At 41.9% G+C, this 12475-nt stretch overlaps 1 non-coding gene across 1 annotated transcript; it reads left to right on the forward strand.

Annotated features, from left to right (window-relative positions):
* The first annotated feature begins 416 nt into the window (after positions 1-416).
* LOC114368913 lies at positions 417-523 on the forward strand. The gene has a single exon (XR_003657446.1). It is a non-coding gene; the product is annotated as a small nucleolar RNA R71 (small nucleolar RNA).
* Positions 524-12475: the final 11952 nt, after the last annotated feature.

The following is a 12475-nucleotide window of genomic DNA, read 5'->3' on the forward strand; positions in this document are numbered from 1 at the left end:
AGATGTTTGCAGCATAAGCTTCAGGCTGTTCAATTGCTTCAGATTGTTGCACAGAAAGACAAAGGTCTGTGTGGTGGTCGGTAGAGGAGCATAAACCATAGAGTCTGGCGACAGGTGCAGATTTTTGATTCATGGCCAGTTGGGTTACCAGGTTAACCAAGGCATCTAGTTTACCTTCAAGCTTCTTAGTCTCACCTGATGAAGATGAATTCGTGGCTACTTCATGCACTCCTCTAATGACAATGGCATCATTTCTGGCACTAAATTGTTGGGAGTTGGAAGTCATTTTCTCAATTAAATTTTTGGCTTCAGCAGGGGTCATTTCTCCAAGGGCTCCACCACTAGCAACATCTATCATACTTCTCTCCATGTTGCTGAGTCCTTCATAAAAATATTGGAGAAGAAGCTGCTCTGAAATCTGGTGGTGAGGGCAACTGGCACATAATTTTTTAAATCTCTCCCAGTATTCATATAGGCCCTCTCCACTGAGTTGTCTAATACCTGAAATATCCTTTCTGATGGTCGTGGTCCTGGAAGCAGGGAAATTTTTTTCCAAGAATACTCTCTTGAGGTCATCCTAGCTCATGATGGACCTTGGAGCAAGGTAATATAGCCAGTCCTTTTCCACTCCCTCTAAAGAATGAGGAAAGGCCTTTAGAAATATGTGATCCTCCTGGACATCTGGTGGTTTCGTGGTGGAGCAGACAATATGGAATTCTTTCAGATGCTTGTGTGGGTCTTCACCTGCAGCCAATTCCCTTAGAGTCCTCTCACGGGGTGGAGGGTGTGCCATGTTCTCAGAATATTCAAAATTATAATGCTCAAAATTACCAATATCAGAATGCTATGGGTCAGGATTAATAGATGTTGTCTTTGTACGGATAATCACTTGGGTATATCCGCCTGCCACTTGACGCATGGGTCAGGGTTAATAGATGTTGTCTTTGTACGGATAATCACTTGGGTATATCCGCCTGCCACCTGACGCATGGATCAGGATCAACAGATGTTGTCTTTGTACGAATAATCACTTGGGCATATCCGTTTGCCACCTATACAAATAATCACTTTAGAAAGGGCGCAGACGACCACATTGGTCTCCGCTTGTCAATCAGACTTGGGGTCTCCAAATGACGAGGTGCAGATAATGTAAGGAGTCTCTGCATGCTACCGGACTCACGAATCACGATAGCAGGATGGCATGGTCGACAAAAGCAGAGCCTTTGCTCCTACGTATCCTCAATTTGAGATGAGGAACGCAGACCTACGTAGTTCTTGCAAAATGTGTTGGATCAAGTGGCCTCAGAATAATTAAGAAGGGGGGTTGAATTAATTATACCTAAACCTTTACTAATTAAAAATTTACTCTTCTAAGGCTTTTACTTATGTTGTTAAGAGAATAAGGAGTAGAAGAAAAACTTAACCAAAAGTAAAAGCGGAAATTAAAATGCACAACGGAAAGTAAAAGAGTAGGGAAGAAGGAGACAAATACACAAGAGTTTTTATACTAGTTCGGCAACAACCCGTGCCTACATCAAGTCCCCAAGCGACCTGCGGTCCTTGAGATTTCTTTTCAACCTTGTAAAAATCCTTTTACAAGAAAAGATCCACAAGGGATGTACCCTTCCTTGTTCTCTTTGAACAACCTAGTGGATGTACCCTCCACTAGAACTGATCCACAAGAGATGTACCCTCTCTTGTTCTCAGTCAAACCCAAGTAGATGTACCCTCTACTTGTACCACAAAGGATGTACCCTCCAATGTGTTAAGACAAAGATCTCAGGCGGTTAAAACTTTGATACTTTGTGAATGGGGATACAAAAGAATTCTCAGGCGGTTAGTCCTTTGAAAACTTTGGTATATAAGGGAAAGGGAAGAATCAAAAGAATTCTCAGACTGTGTCGTTTTGAATTCTTTGGCAAGGGAGAAGGGAGACACAAAAGAATTCAGGCGGTTAGTCCTTTGTTCTTTTGGAAAAGGGAGAAGTGAGACACAAAAAGAATTCATGTGGTTAGTCCTTGGCGAATTCTTTTTGGCAAAGGGAGAAGGGAATGAAAAAGATGAATAGCACAAGTTTTGTTTTCAAGGTTTGGAAAAACCAAAAAACTTTGGAAAGCTTTTGGCACAAAGAAGAAGAAGAAGTTCAAAGAGATTCAAGGCTTGTAAAGGATTGTATAAGATTGATTGGATTGATATGTTAAAATGCAAAACAAAGGCTTGCTTTTATAGACTCTTCATGTCTGGTCAAGAGGACCATTTAGAAGAGTTATGACTTTTAGAAAAACTTAAAACCAATTTGAAAAATTCAAAAACCATTTGAAGAGTTACATCTTTTGATTTATTCAGAAACAATCACTGGTAATCGATTACCAAATCAGTGTAATCGATTACACAAAGCTTTTATGTGAAAGGATGTGACTCTTCACATTTGAATTTGAATTTCAACGTTCAAAGGCACTGGTAATCGATTACCAAAACATTGTAATCGATTCTAGCTTTTTTGAAATCAATTTGAACGTTGTAAATTCATTTGAAAACTTTTTCAAATTCATTTTACTACTGGTAATCGATTACCAGAGAATAAAAACTCTTTGGTAAAAATGTTTTGAGAAAAATCCATGTGCTACTCAGTTTTTGAAAAAACCTTTTCATACTTATCATGATTAAGTCTTCTCTTGATTCTTGAATTCAACTTTCCTCTTGAATCTTGAAGTGTTCTTGATTCTATCTTGAACATCTTGAACTCATTCTTTGGTTGACCGTTGAGCTTTTTGTCATCACCTTTGTTATCATCAAAACATCTTTGAATCAATCTTGATTCATCATGAAGCTTTGCTTCTACAAAAAGCGGTGTGAGACTAAAAAGTCTCGGTGTTCTTTCACTAAAATGCAAACATGCTTTAGTAAAGAAACAAAACCTCTGACAGATGAGAGCAATATATAATTTTTGGAGAAAAACAATGTGTCTATTGGGGAAGGAGAGTATGCTGATAAAATCTTCTCATAACCACAAATGATATTTTGGATAACAACATTTCATTTCTAAACAACCAATTAGAGGAAACATTGGGTCCAACTGAAATAGAAGAAAATCACTTAGAGTGTATAAACCTCACACATGCAAGTGTTTTATCCTAATTCCGAACCATAGATATGTCATGACTTGATTTTGCAAATCATTTCCTATCAAATCAAAGATTACATGCGTGATCATGGATCAATAGGACCTTTTTTGGGAATAGTGTTTTTGGTGGGAAATTTGGCTCTGAGTGTTTTGGCCTTTTCTTTTTCTATTTTTGTTTAGTGCGGGGCGAAAAAGTCGCCGGCGCACGGGATTATGGTTGGCAATCAAAGGGAGAGGACCACTTTAAGTCGTGGTTTCCTTTCTTTTCTTATTTGCTTGTGACAATTCTGTATTGTTCAAATATTGTTTGGTCCGAAGACTTTTCTGTATATTTCTTTTGTTTTCTTCCGATCTTCGATTTGGAATTTTTCTTTCTTTTCTGCTTTCTTCCAATCTTTGATTGGGAATTTCTTTTTTTGCTTTCTTCAGATTTTTGATCGGGAACTTTCTTTTTCTTTTTTTTTGTTTTCTTCCAAGGGCGAGGATGGACATTCTCACCCTGGGTCGTGGTTTATGGTGAGTTGGGAGTTTGGCTCAAGGCTTGTAGAACGACTGAACATGATATATGCCAGGGTGTTGGTTTGGCCAGTGGTTTAGGGATAAAGGAATGTCCCACATTATTTCCATGACACACATGCAACAATGATGATTTGGAAATTTTATGCAAAACTGGTCATGCATGCACCCATGTGGACACTCAAGCATCAAGTTTTTATGGTCATGTGACACTAGGGCTCAGGATTCATTTTCCCTATTTAAGTGAACCCAGTGTTTCCAAAACATGATCTTTTATCAATTCATGCATCCATCCGAGTCCATTTTGGGCGTTCGAAAAAATTTCACAACATTCACCCTTCAGGTGTAGACACATTTTCCTTAAAAACCCTTGTGTTTGATTGGTGACTCTTTCCAAAGAAAAGCTGGAGTCTATTTCTTTTCGAAAGCATGTTGGATTTTTTAGTTAACCAATTTTATTTTTTTTGTTCTTGCTTTTTTTTTTGTTTTTTGTTCTTGTTTTTTTTTTCCATGAGGTATTCTACTACCTAAACACATATATATTTTTTGTGAGGCATTTTGCTACCTAAACATATATATATATATATATATATATATATATATATATATATATATATATATATATATATATATATATATATATATATATATATATATATATATATATATATATATATATATATATATATATATATATATATGTATGTATATTTTGTGAGGTATTACTACCTTCCCAGTTTGTGCTTGTTTATTTCAATTCCTAGGATTATGAGAACTAGGTGTGTCCAACTATGACTTAAGAAACAAAGGTGAACAAATAACAAGCAGAAATTTAAAAGGTACTAGGCTGCCTCCTAGTAGTGCTTCGTTAATGTCTTGGCCGGACGCGTGATGACGATTTGCCGATCATGGGCCCAGTACCTGCTCGTACCTGCCCGGGTGGTTGTCGCTACTAGTCGACCACGTGTCATAGGCAACATCCAGCCTTTGTAGATGAGTTGAGGTGGACTCTAGAGGTGGTGGCGGTGCATCTGTTGCCCATTGTTGGCCATCCCCAAGCTACTGTGATACCTTGCTCTGCGCCTTCCTGGAGGCATAGTACTTCTCAATGAAAGCCTTGTTAATAGGGGGCCTGATGACCCTGCTGAGGGCGACGGGCACTCCGTAGAATTGACAGAGGCTCGTAATCAAAAATCAATTGAGCCACATGCATACTTACCTATGTCATGATGGCATAAACCAGTTGACCCTTCGGCAGGGGGAGATCGAAGTTGAGGTGGTACGCATGATCTGCACTCATCTCGCTGTAGTGGTCTGGGCGAAATCTTGCCCTGGTATGCATAGTAGTTGTGCGATAGCCTCCTCGTCGAAGCTGGAGACCTGCCTCCTCCTCTGGTTGTGCTCCCACAGTTGGCCATTCTCTGAGATCAAGAGGGTGGCCAAGGAACTGATAAACGGAAATTACTGGTCCCTCACCTGGGAGCGAAAGTCTTGGTTAAGCATTAATGGCAGGGGACTTTGAGTTCTCTGTAGGCACGGATATCGAGCCCTCTGAAGGCGAGGAGGTGTAGCCCTCTGCAGGCGAGGAGGTGCAGCCCTCTACAGGCGAGGAGGTGCAGCCCTCTGATGGTAAGGACGTAAATCCCTTTGATGCCAAGAACATGCAGTCCTCTAAAGGCAAGGGCGTGTAGCCCTCTAAAAGCAAGGACATGTAGCCCTCTAAAGGCGAGGGCATGTAGCCCTCTAAAGTCGAGGACGTGTAGTCCTCTAAAGGCGAGGACGTGTAATCCTCCGAAGGTGAGAGTGTGTAGCCCTCTGATGGCGAGGGTGTGTAGCCCTCTGAAGGTGAGGACGTGTAGTGCTCTGAAGGCGAGGACGTGTATTCCTCTGAAGGCGAGGATGTGTTGTCCTCTGAAGGTGAGGATGTGCAGTCCTCCGAAGGTGAGGGTGTGTATCCCTCTGACGGCAAGGGCGTGTAGCCCTCTAAAGGCGAGGGAGTGTAGCCCTCTGAAAGCGAGGACATGTAGTCCTCTGAAGGCGAGGGTGTGTAGCCCTCTGAAGGTGAGGACGTGTAGTGCTCTAAAGGTGAGGACGTGTAGTCCTCTGAAGGCGAGGACGTGTAGTCTTCTGAAGGCGAGGGCGTGTTGTCCTCTAAAGGTGAGAACGTGTAGTCCTCCGAAGGTGAGGGCGTGTAGCCCTCTGAAAGCGAAGAGGCGTAGTCCTCTAAAGGCGAGGGCGTGTAGTCCTTTGAAGGCGAGGATGTGTAGCCCTCTGAAGGCGAGGATGTATGGTCCTCTAAAGGCAAGGACGTGCAACCCACTAAAGGTGAGGACGTGCATCCCTCTGAAGGCGAGGACGTACAGCCCTCTGAAGGCGAGGGCGTGTAGCCCTCTGAAGTCAAGGACGTGTAGCCCTCTGAAGTCGAGGACGTGTAGTCCTCTGATGGCGAGGATGTACAACCTTCTGAAGGCAAGGACGTGTAGCCCTCAAAAGGCGAGGATGTGTAGCCCTATGAAGGCAAGTACGTGTAGGCCTCTGTAGGCAAGGACCTATATTGCTCTGAAGGCGAGGGCGTGTAGCCCTCTGAAGGCGAGGACGTGTAGTCGTCTGTAGGTGAGGACGTGTAGTCCTCTGAAGGTGAGGGCGTGTAGCCCTCTGAAGGTGGCAGCGTGTAGCCTTCTGAAGGCGAGGGCGTGTAGTCCTCTGAAGGCGAAGGCGTGTAGCCCTCTGAAGGCGAGGACGCGTAGTCCTCTGAAGGGACGTGTAGTCCTCTGAAGGTGAGGGCGTGTAGCCCTATGAAGGCGAGGGCATGCATCCCTCTGAAGGGGAAGGCATGTAGCCCTCTGAAGGCGAGAGCGTGTAGCCCGCTAAAAGGGAAGGTGAGTAGCCCTCTGAGGGCGAGGACGTGTAGCCCTCAAGGGGTCCAACCTTATGAGAAAGCAAGAGATTGAATCATTGAGGGGGCCTCTCATCCCAAACTCAAAAGTTTGGACATTAGAATTACGAAATCTATGCAGTTAACATGTTTTTTGGGGATGCAGATGCATGCAACCTTTGTCTTGAAACATGGTAAATGTAGACTTTGTATGCAACAATACAATGTAATGGAAAGTTGTACAATGTTCATGACATTCTTTCACTATTATGTGATTTTTTATTTTGATTTTATTTTTTTTGGGAAACACAGATTAACCGTCCTTTTGAAAGTGGTGATAATTCATGCAACCTCATCATATATTTGCAAATCTCTTCGGGAACTCCCTCAGAGTGTATGTTCTGTTTGATTTAGTCACTTGACAATTTTGGAATGACGGCAATGGATCCGTTTAATCAATCCATTGAAATCCCACGGTTTGTCCCCCTCTTTTTTCGTTTAAAGACATCGACGAGTGAGAACTTTTGATCTGCCCCTAGGTTCGCTTGAGGCTCATGCACGGTGCCCCTCATTGCCCCAGTGTAGGGCTTTGAGGTATCAATCATTGTCTTGTTTCCACAACCTTGTAGCAAGGAAGAATGAAAGAAGCGGTTGATTCTCAAGAAACATTTGAAGGATTTTTTAGTTTGACGGCTTAAGTCAAATGACTCCTATTCTTGATAACTCACTTCTTTCTCAAAAAGACAAACTTTCAGGAATGATAAAATGAGGTCACATGAATGTCTATATTTTTACTTGAAAACACAGTCAATCAAATGCTTTTTTTTCTATTTTTTATTCTAAAACTTATTGTTTTGAACTTTACTCGTCGTTTTACGGCACCCCCACCAACGTGCAGGACGAGTAATCTCTGATTAAAAGATCTTGGAAGTCAAAAACTCAGGAACGCAAGTTGCTTGAGCAAACAAACCAATGGCTTACACTCACATTCCGGTGGAAGTTGAATAAGCAAAAATGTAATTGTGAGAGGATGAGAGAGACAAGGATGTCAAATTTATCCAAATTATTTAGCATTGTAACTGTGGTTTACAAGAATAGCATAAACTTGAAAATCCTAATGAGTCATTAGAGACATCTAGCAACAACCTTCAAATTGCCCCATGTGTGGCATCACTTGTGAATGTCAAGATTCATAAGCGATTCTCCTCAAATTTCAACCAGCCTGCATCAATTAGACCTTGCACCTTATGCTTTAGGGTCCTACAATGCTCAATGGAATGCCTCGGGGCCCCTCCATGATAAGCACATGTTGCATTCGAGTCGTATCCTCAGAAAAATGGAGGTTGAGGAACCTTGGCTGGGGTTATGGAAACCATTGAACTATCCAGTAGATATAGGAGCAAGTCAGCATAGGACACCGAAATTGGGGTGAATTCTATAGGTTTTTTCGCTGCAAAATTCATTTCTTGGGGTGTGTTTTGGTCGTGCAGTAGGTAGGCCTTGCGGCTAATTTAGGGACAACCTTTGTGGATGATTAGGTGGTGGGTAATGAGAAGGGCTGATACTGGCTGAGTAATGACATTGTTTGGCTGATGGGAAATTTGGCCGTGTAGGAATGGCAGTCACAGCAAGGGTTTCTCCCTCATTCTCATCCTCTTCATTTGCCCCAATTTTCTCATTCATCAAAGCAAGATGATCAAATTTGCCTCTTTTCAGACCCACTTTGATCCTTTCACTGGCGAAAACTAAATTAGCAAAGCTTGAAGGTGTGTAGCCCACCATTTTTTCATAGTAGAGTACTGGTAATGTGTCTACTATCACTGTTATCATCTCCCTTTCCATCATTGGGGGTGCCACTTGGGCTACCAGATCCCTCCACCTTTGGGCGTATTCTTTGAAGGATTCATGCCCCTTTTTACCCATGTTCTGCAGTTGCATCCTATCCAGAACCATATCAAAATTGTACTGATACTGCCTAACGAAGGCAACCATTAGGTCCTTCCAAGAATGGACTCGGAAGGTTCCAAGTTAGTATACCAGGTGGCAGTTGCCCCAATAAGACTTTCTTGGAAGAAATGTATCAGCAGTTTCTCATCTTTTGCGAATGCCCCCATCTTCCGACAATACATCTTTAGATGGTTCTTGGGGCAAGTAGTTCCTTGTACTTATCGAACTCCGACACCTTGAACTTTGGAGGGATGATGACATAAGGCACTAGGCACAATTCTGCCATGTCAGCAAAGGCATAATCTCCGCTATAGCCTTTCCTCTATCCGATCCAACTTTCCCTCTTCATCCATAGCAGGAGGGGCTCTTCCCACATCAAAATGCAAGGGTTGCGGTTATGAGCGAAAATGAGGGCCCTTCGAAGTGTTTGGCAGGGGTATACCACCAACTGCTTGCCCTTTAGTGGCATATCCAAGGCAAGGCTCGAAGTCGGCTAGATTGTGGTGAGGCATTTCATGTGTCTCCCCCATGGGTCGAGAGACATGTGCATGATCAGATTGAGGTTGTTGGCTCTCAATGAGTATAGGAGTGGAGTTATTAACATTCTCATTGGGTGGAGTATAGTTTAGAGGCAAACCATATGGTGGGAAAACCTACTTGTTCTGGACATGCACAAAATGGGGGTCGCCCGTATTCGCGGTTGGATGATTTATTAGGTTGAGGCCAGATGGGGGAGTCAGGTCCACCCCAAAAACAGCGCTGACAGTGGCAACTGTAGCCGCATTGACCTCCATTATCTTCTTCATGCTCATCATGGCCTCCATCATTGTGGCCATCTATTCTTTCATGGTCTCCATGTCAGCCTTCATCCGCTCTTGCACCTCGTCTACTTCAGCCATTACTCCAGCTCTAGCATGCGTTCGATAAGGGTGTCGTAAAGTGCATTATTCCCTTATGATAACAATGATTAAAGTTTGGTTTTTAGGGAAAGAATGCAATGAGCAATGCAACTAATGAAAAGCACGGATGTATACGAATGATGCATTGTTTGAGCTTTATCGTGACTTTCTTTGTTTTGCAGAGGAAAATGCAAGGATCATGCATAAGCAAACATGAAAATAAATGGTGTGTAAAAAACATATTAGATGTAGATGCATGGTGAAGAAATGACTTATGGAAAATGCAATGCATGAAATGATAACTGACAAATTCAGGAATGATATGTCCATTACGATGCCATGAAGAGATGCTTATGAGATGCATGATATGAATGCATTTATGGACACAAGAGCCCAAAAAATCATCTCTTCTTACTTGCGCATTTGGGGGCGTAGTGCCCCATGTGTGCAGTTAAGAAGGTGATATGGACCTTCCGACTTCCCATGACAAAAGATGGGACCAACATACAACGCATGCTTGACGACATGATGCAGACGCGCAAAAGAACAACACGGGGATGTACACAGTATGGCAATATCCACAAATAATCATACAGCAAAGGCGTACATGACATTTAGGTTATATGCATGGCAGTGTTTAAAAGGCACGCAGCGTGTTCGCTTCGTGCCCCTATTTTAGGGACCTAAACGGGAGGAACTAAAAGGCTTTTAGTGATAATTCCCAAGGTGGTCATATCTCTCTTGATGGTTTCTAGAGGTATCATCCCCTTCGAAAAAACATATTGCAGCAGTAAGGACAACCAGCAACAATATGTTATCAAAGAGAAAAACTCTAAATGAGGGTTCACTGTTATCAAGTAAGTCGGAGACCCAGCATGACCACAGATTCACCTCCACTCCTTATGTTCCCATGGACCCAGGTATAGGGCCCCTTTTCAACTCACCGTGTGTGCCAAAAGTGCTGGTGTTTGTGTGCATCAAATGAATGATTATCTATCTCATCCATACATTTCAAAAACACACTAAAAGCATCAAAGAGTTATATACAAGAACGTGAGAGAGATAAAGGGGAAGTCAAGATATTGCACAAGTTTAGAAGGCCTAACTCTCTAAAAATAGTCCCCAGTGGAGTCGCCAACTGTCGCAACCTATCCTTCGACGGGAGGGCAACGCGGGGCTCACTGGTGCGTCTTCCAAGGTAGGAAGGCGCGCGGAGTCTCAACCAACGTCTATTCAAGGAAAACGTTGGAAAAACCAAGATGCGGCCTACGAACTTTAAGTGTGAAGGTTCAAGAGTTCTATTTACGCACGGAGAAGATATTAGCACCCCACACACCCATCACAAGGGACGACAACCTTTAATTAAACGTGCAATATCATGACTTCAAACTATTTTACTTTCCCCCTTTCTTATGTTTTTGTATTTTTATGCTTTTTATGTTTTTTTACTTTTTTGTGGGCCTTTTGTATTTTTTATCTTTTTGTGGTCGACAAGGGTGTCTCCCTCGCTCCTACGTATCCTCAATTGCGATGAGGAAATCAGACCTACGTTTCTTTAGAACTAAACATTGGTTAAGTTGTTTTTTATCTTTTTTCGCAAGATATATTTTAACCGAACAAAAGTCATTTAAGGAATTGGACTTTTAAACGATCTTTTGATTTTTGAAAGGGGGAGAAACGTTAAGGAGTTGTACCATTAACAATCTCTTGGTTTTTGAAAGGAGAGAAACGTTAAGGCATTGGACCATTAACGATCTCTTGGGGTGGTCGACAAAAGCAGGGCTTTTGCTCCTACGTATCCTCAATTGCGATGAGGAAATCAGACCTACGTAGTTCTTGCAAAAGCGATAAAGTTATGTGTTGATTTTATGCTTTGAATGGTCCATTTTAACCAATAAAAGCAAAGAGGACCGTTTTAAGGCGTTGGACCTTAAAACGGTTTTGAGTGACTTTTACGGACAAAGCTTGGTTTGGAGTTGATTTTAGTCTTAGTTTCACTTTGGTTATTAATCAATTCATTCAAGGAAACTTTCAAAGAAAAACGTCTGATTGATTTTTCTGATTATTTTATTATTTTTTTCAAGATATTTTGATTATTTTACCTTTTTTTATTTAACTGAGGTTACAGTGTGAACAATCGGTTAGTTTTTCCTTTAACCGTGATTAAACGACATTACAACACAAATGATCGGTTGAAATTCATTTTATCATTTATTAGGCGAGATAACAGCTTAAACGATCGGTTAAAGCTCGTTAAAAATGGAAGAAAAGAAAACCAAAAGTGAACCAAATGAAGATGAAAGCCAAAAAAACAAGAAATGAATTGAAATTTTCGGATTCGAAAACTTACCGGTTGAAGACCGAAAAACGCACGAAGAACGGACGAAGAACGGCGAAAAATCTTCACGGATTGGCTCACGGAAACGTCTAGGAAGCGTTACAAAAGCACCTCGGCTTGGATTTTTCTCCTTCTCTCTCTTGTATCACTAATTTTAAGTGAATTACAGTGCATAAAAACTGTTGAACGAATTTGCTCTGCCCCCCTTCCTCTATTTATAGGAGAAAAGGGGGAGGTGGTTGCCGCCCAGCTCGCCCAAGCGAGCTAGGTTGCTTCCACCTGAAGAAAACCCCCCATTTCTCCAGAACATCCAGGGAAGGTCCAAGTGGGCCAGATTTCTATTTACACCCCCTAGTTTACTAAATACACCCCATTTTCATGTTTTTGGGCTGATTTCCTTCCGAAACCTCACGGAACTTTACAGATTCCACGATGATGGGTGTTAAGCCTTCCAAAGCGATCAACAACAGTCCCCGGATGAAATTAGGTTGTAACAATCTATTTACACACCCCCACTTTGCTAAATACACTCCCATTTTCGTGTTTTTGGACGGTTTCTCTCCGAAACATCCTGAAACTTTACGGATTCCATGGCGATGGTTGTTAAACATTTTGAAGTGGTCAAACGAAGGTCGCATGCCGACAAACAATGGTCCCCGGACAAAATTAGGGTATAACAGGTTCAATATAATTTAAAGGCCAAAAATATAATTACTTCTGCATTAGACATGGATGAATATTTTAGAGTCTCAAATTGTAGAAATGCAAAAGAAATG

This window comes from Glycine soja, chromosome 1, assembly GCF_004193775.1.
Source record: "Glycine soja cultivar W05 chromosome 1, ASM419377v2, whole genome shotgun sequence".
NCBI classification, from domain to species: domain Eukaryota; kingdom Viridiplantae; phylum Streptophyta; class Magnoliopsida; order Fabales; family Fabaceae; genus Glycine; species Glycine soja.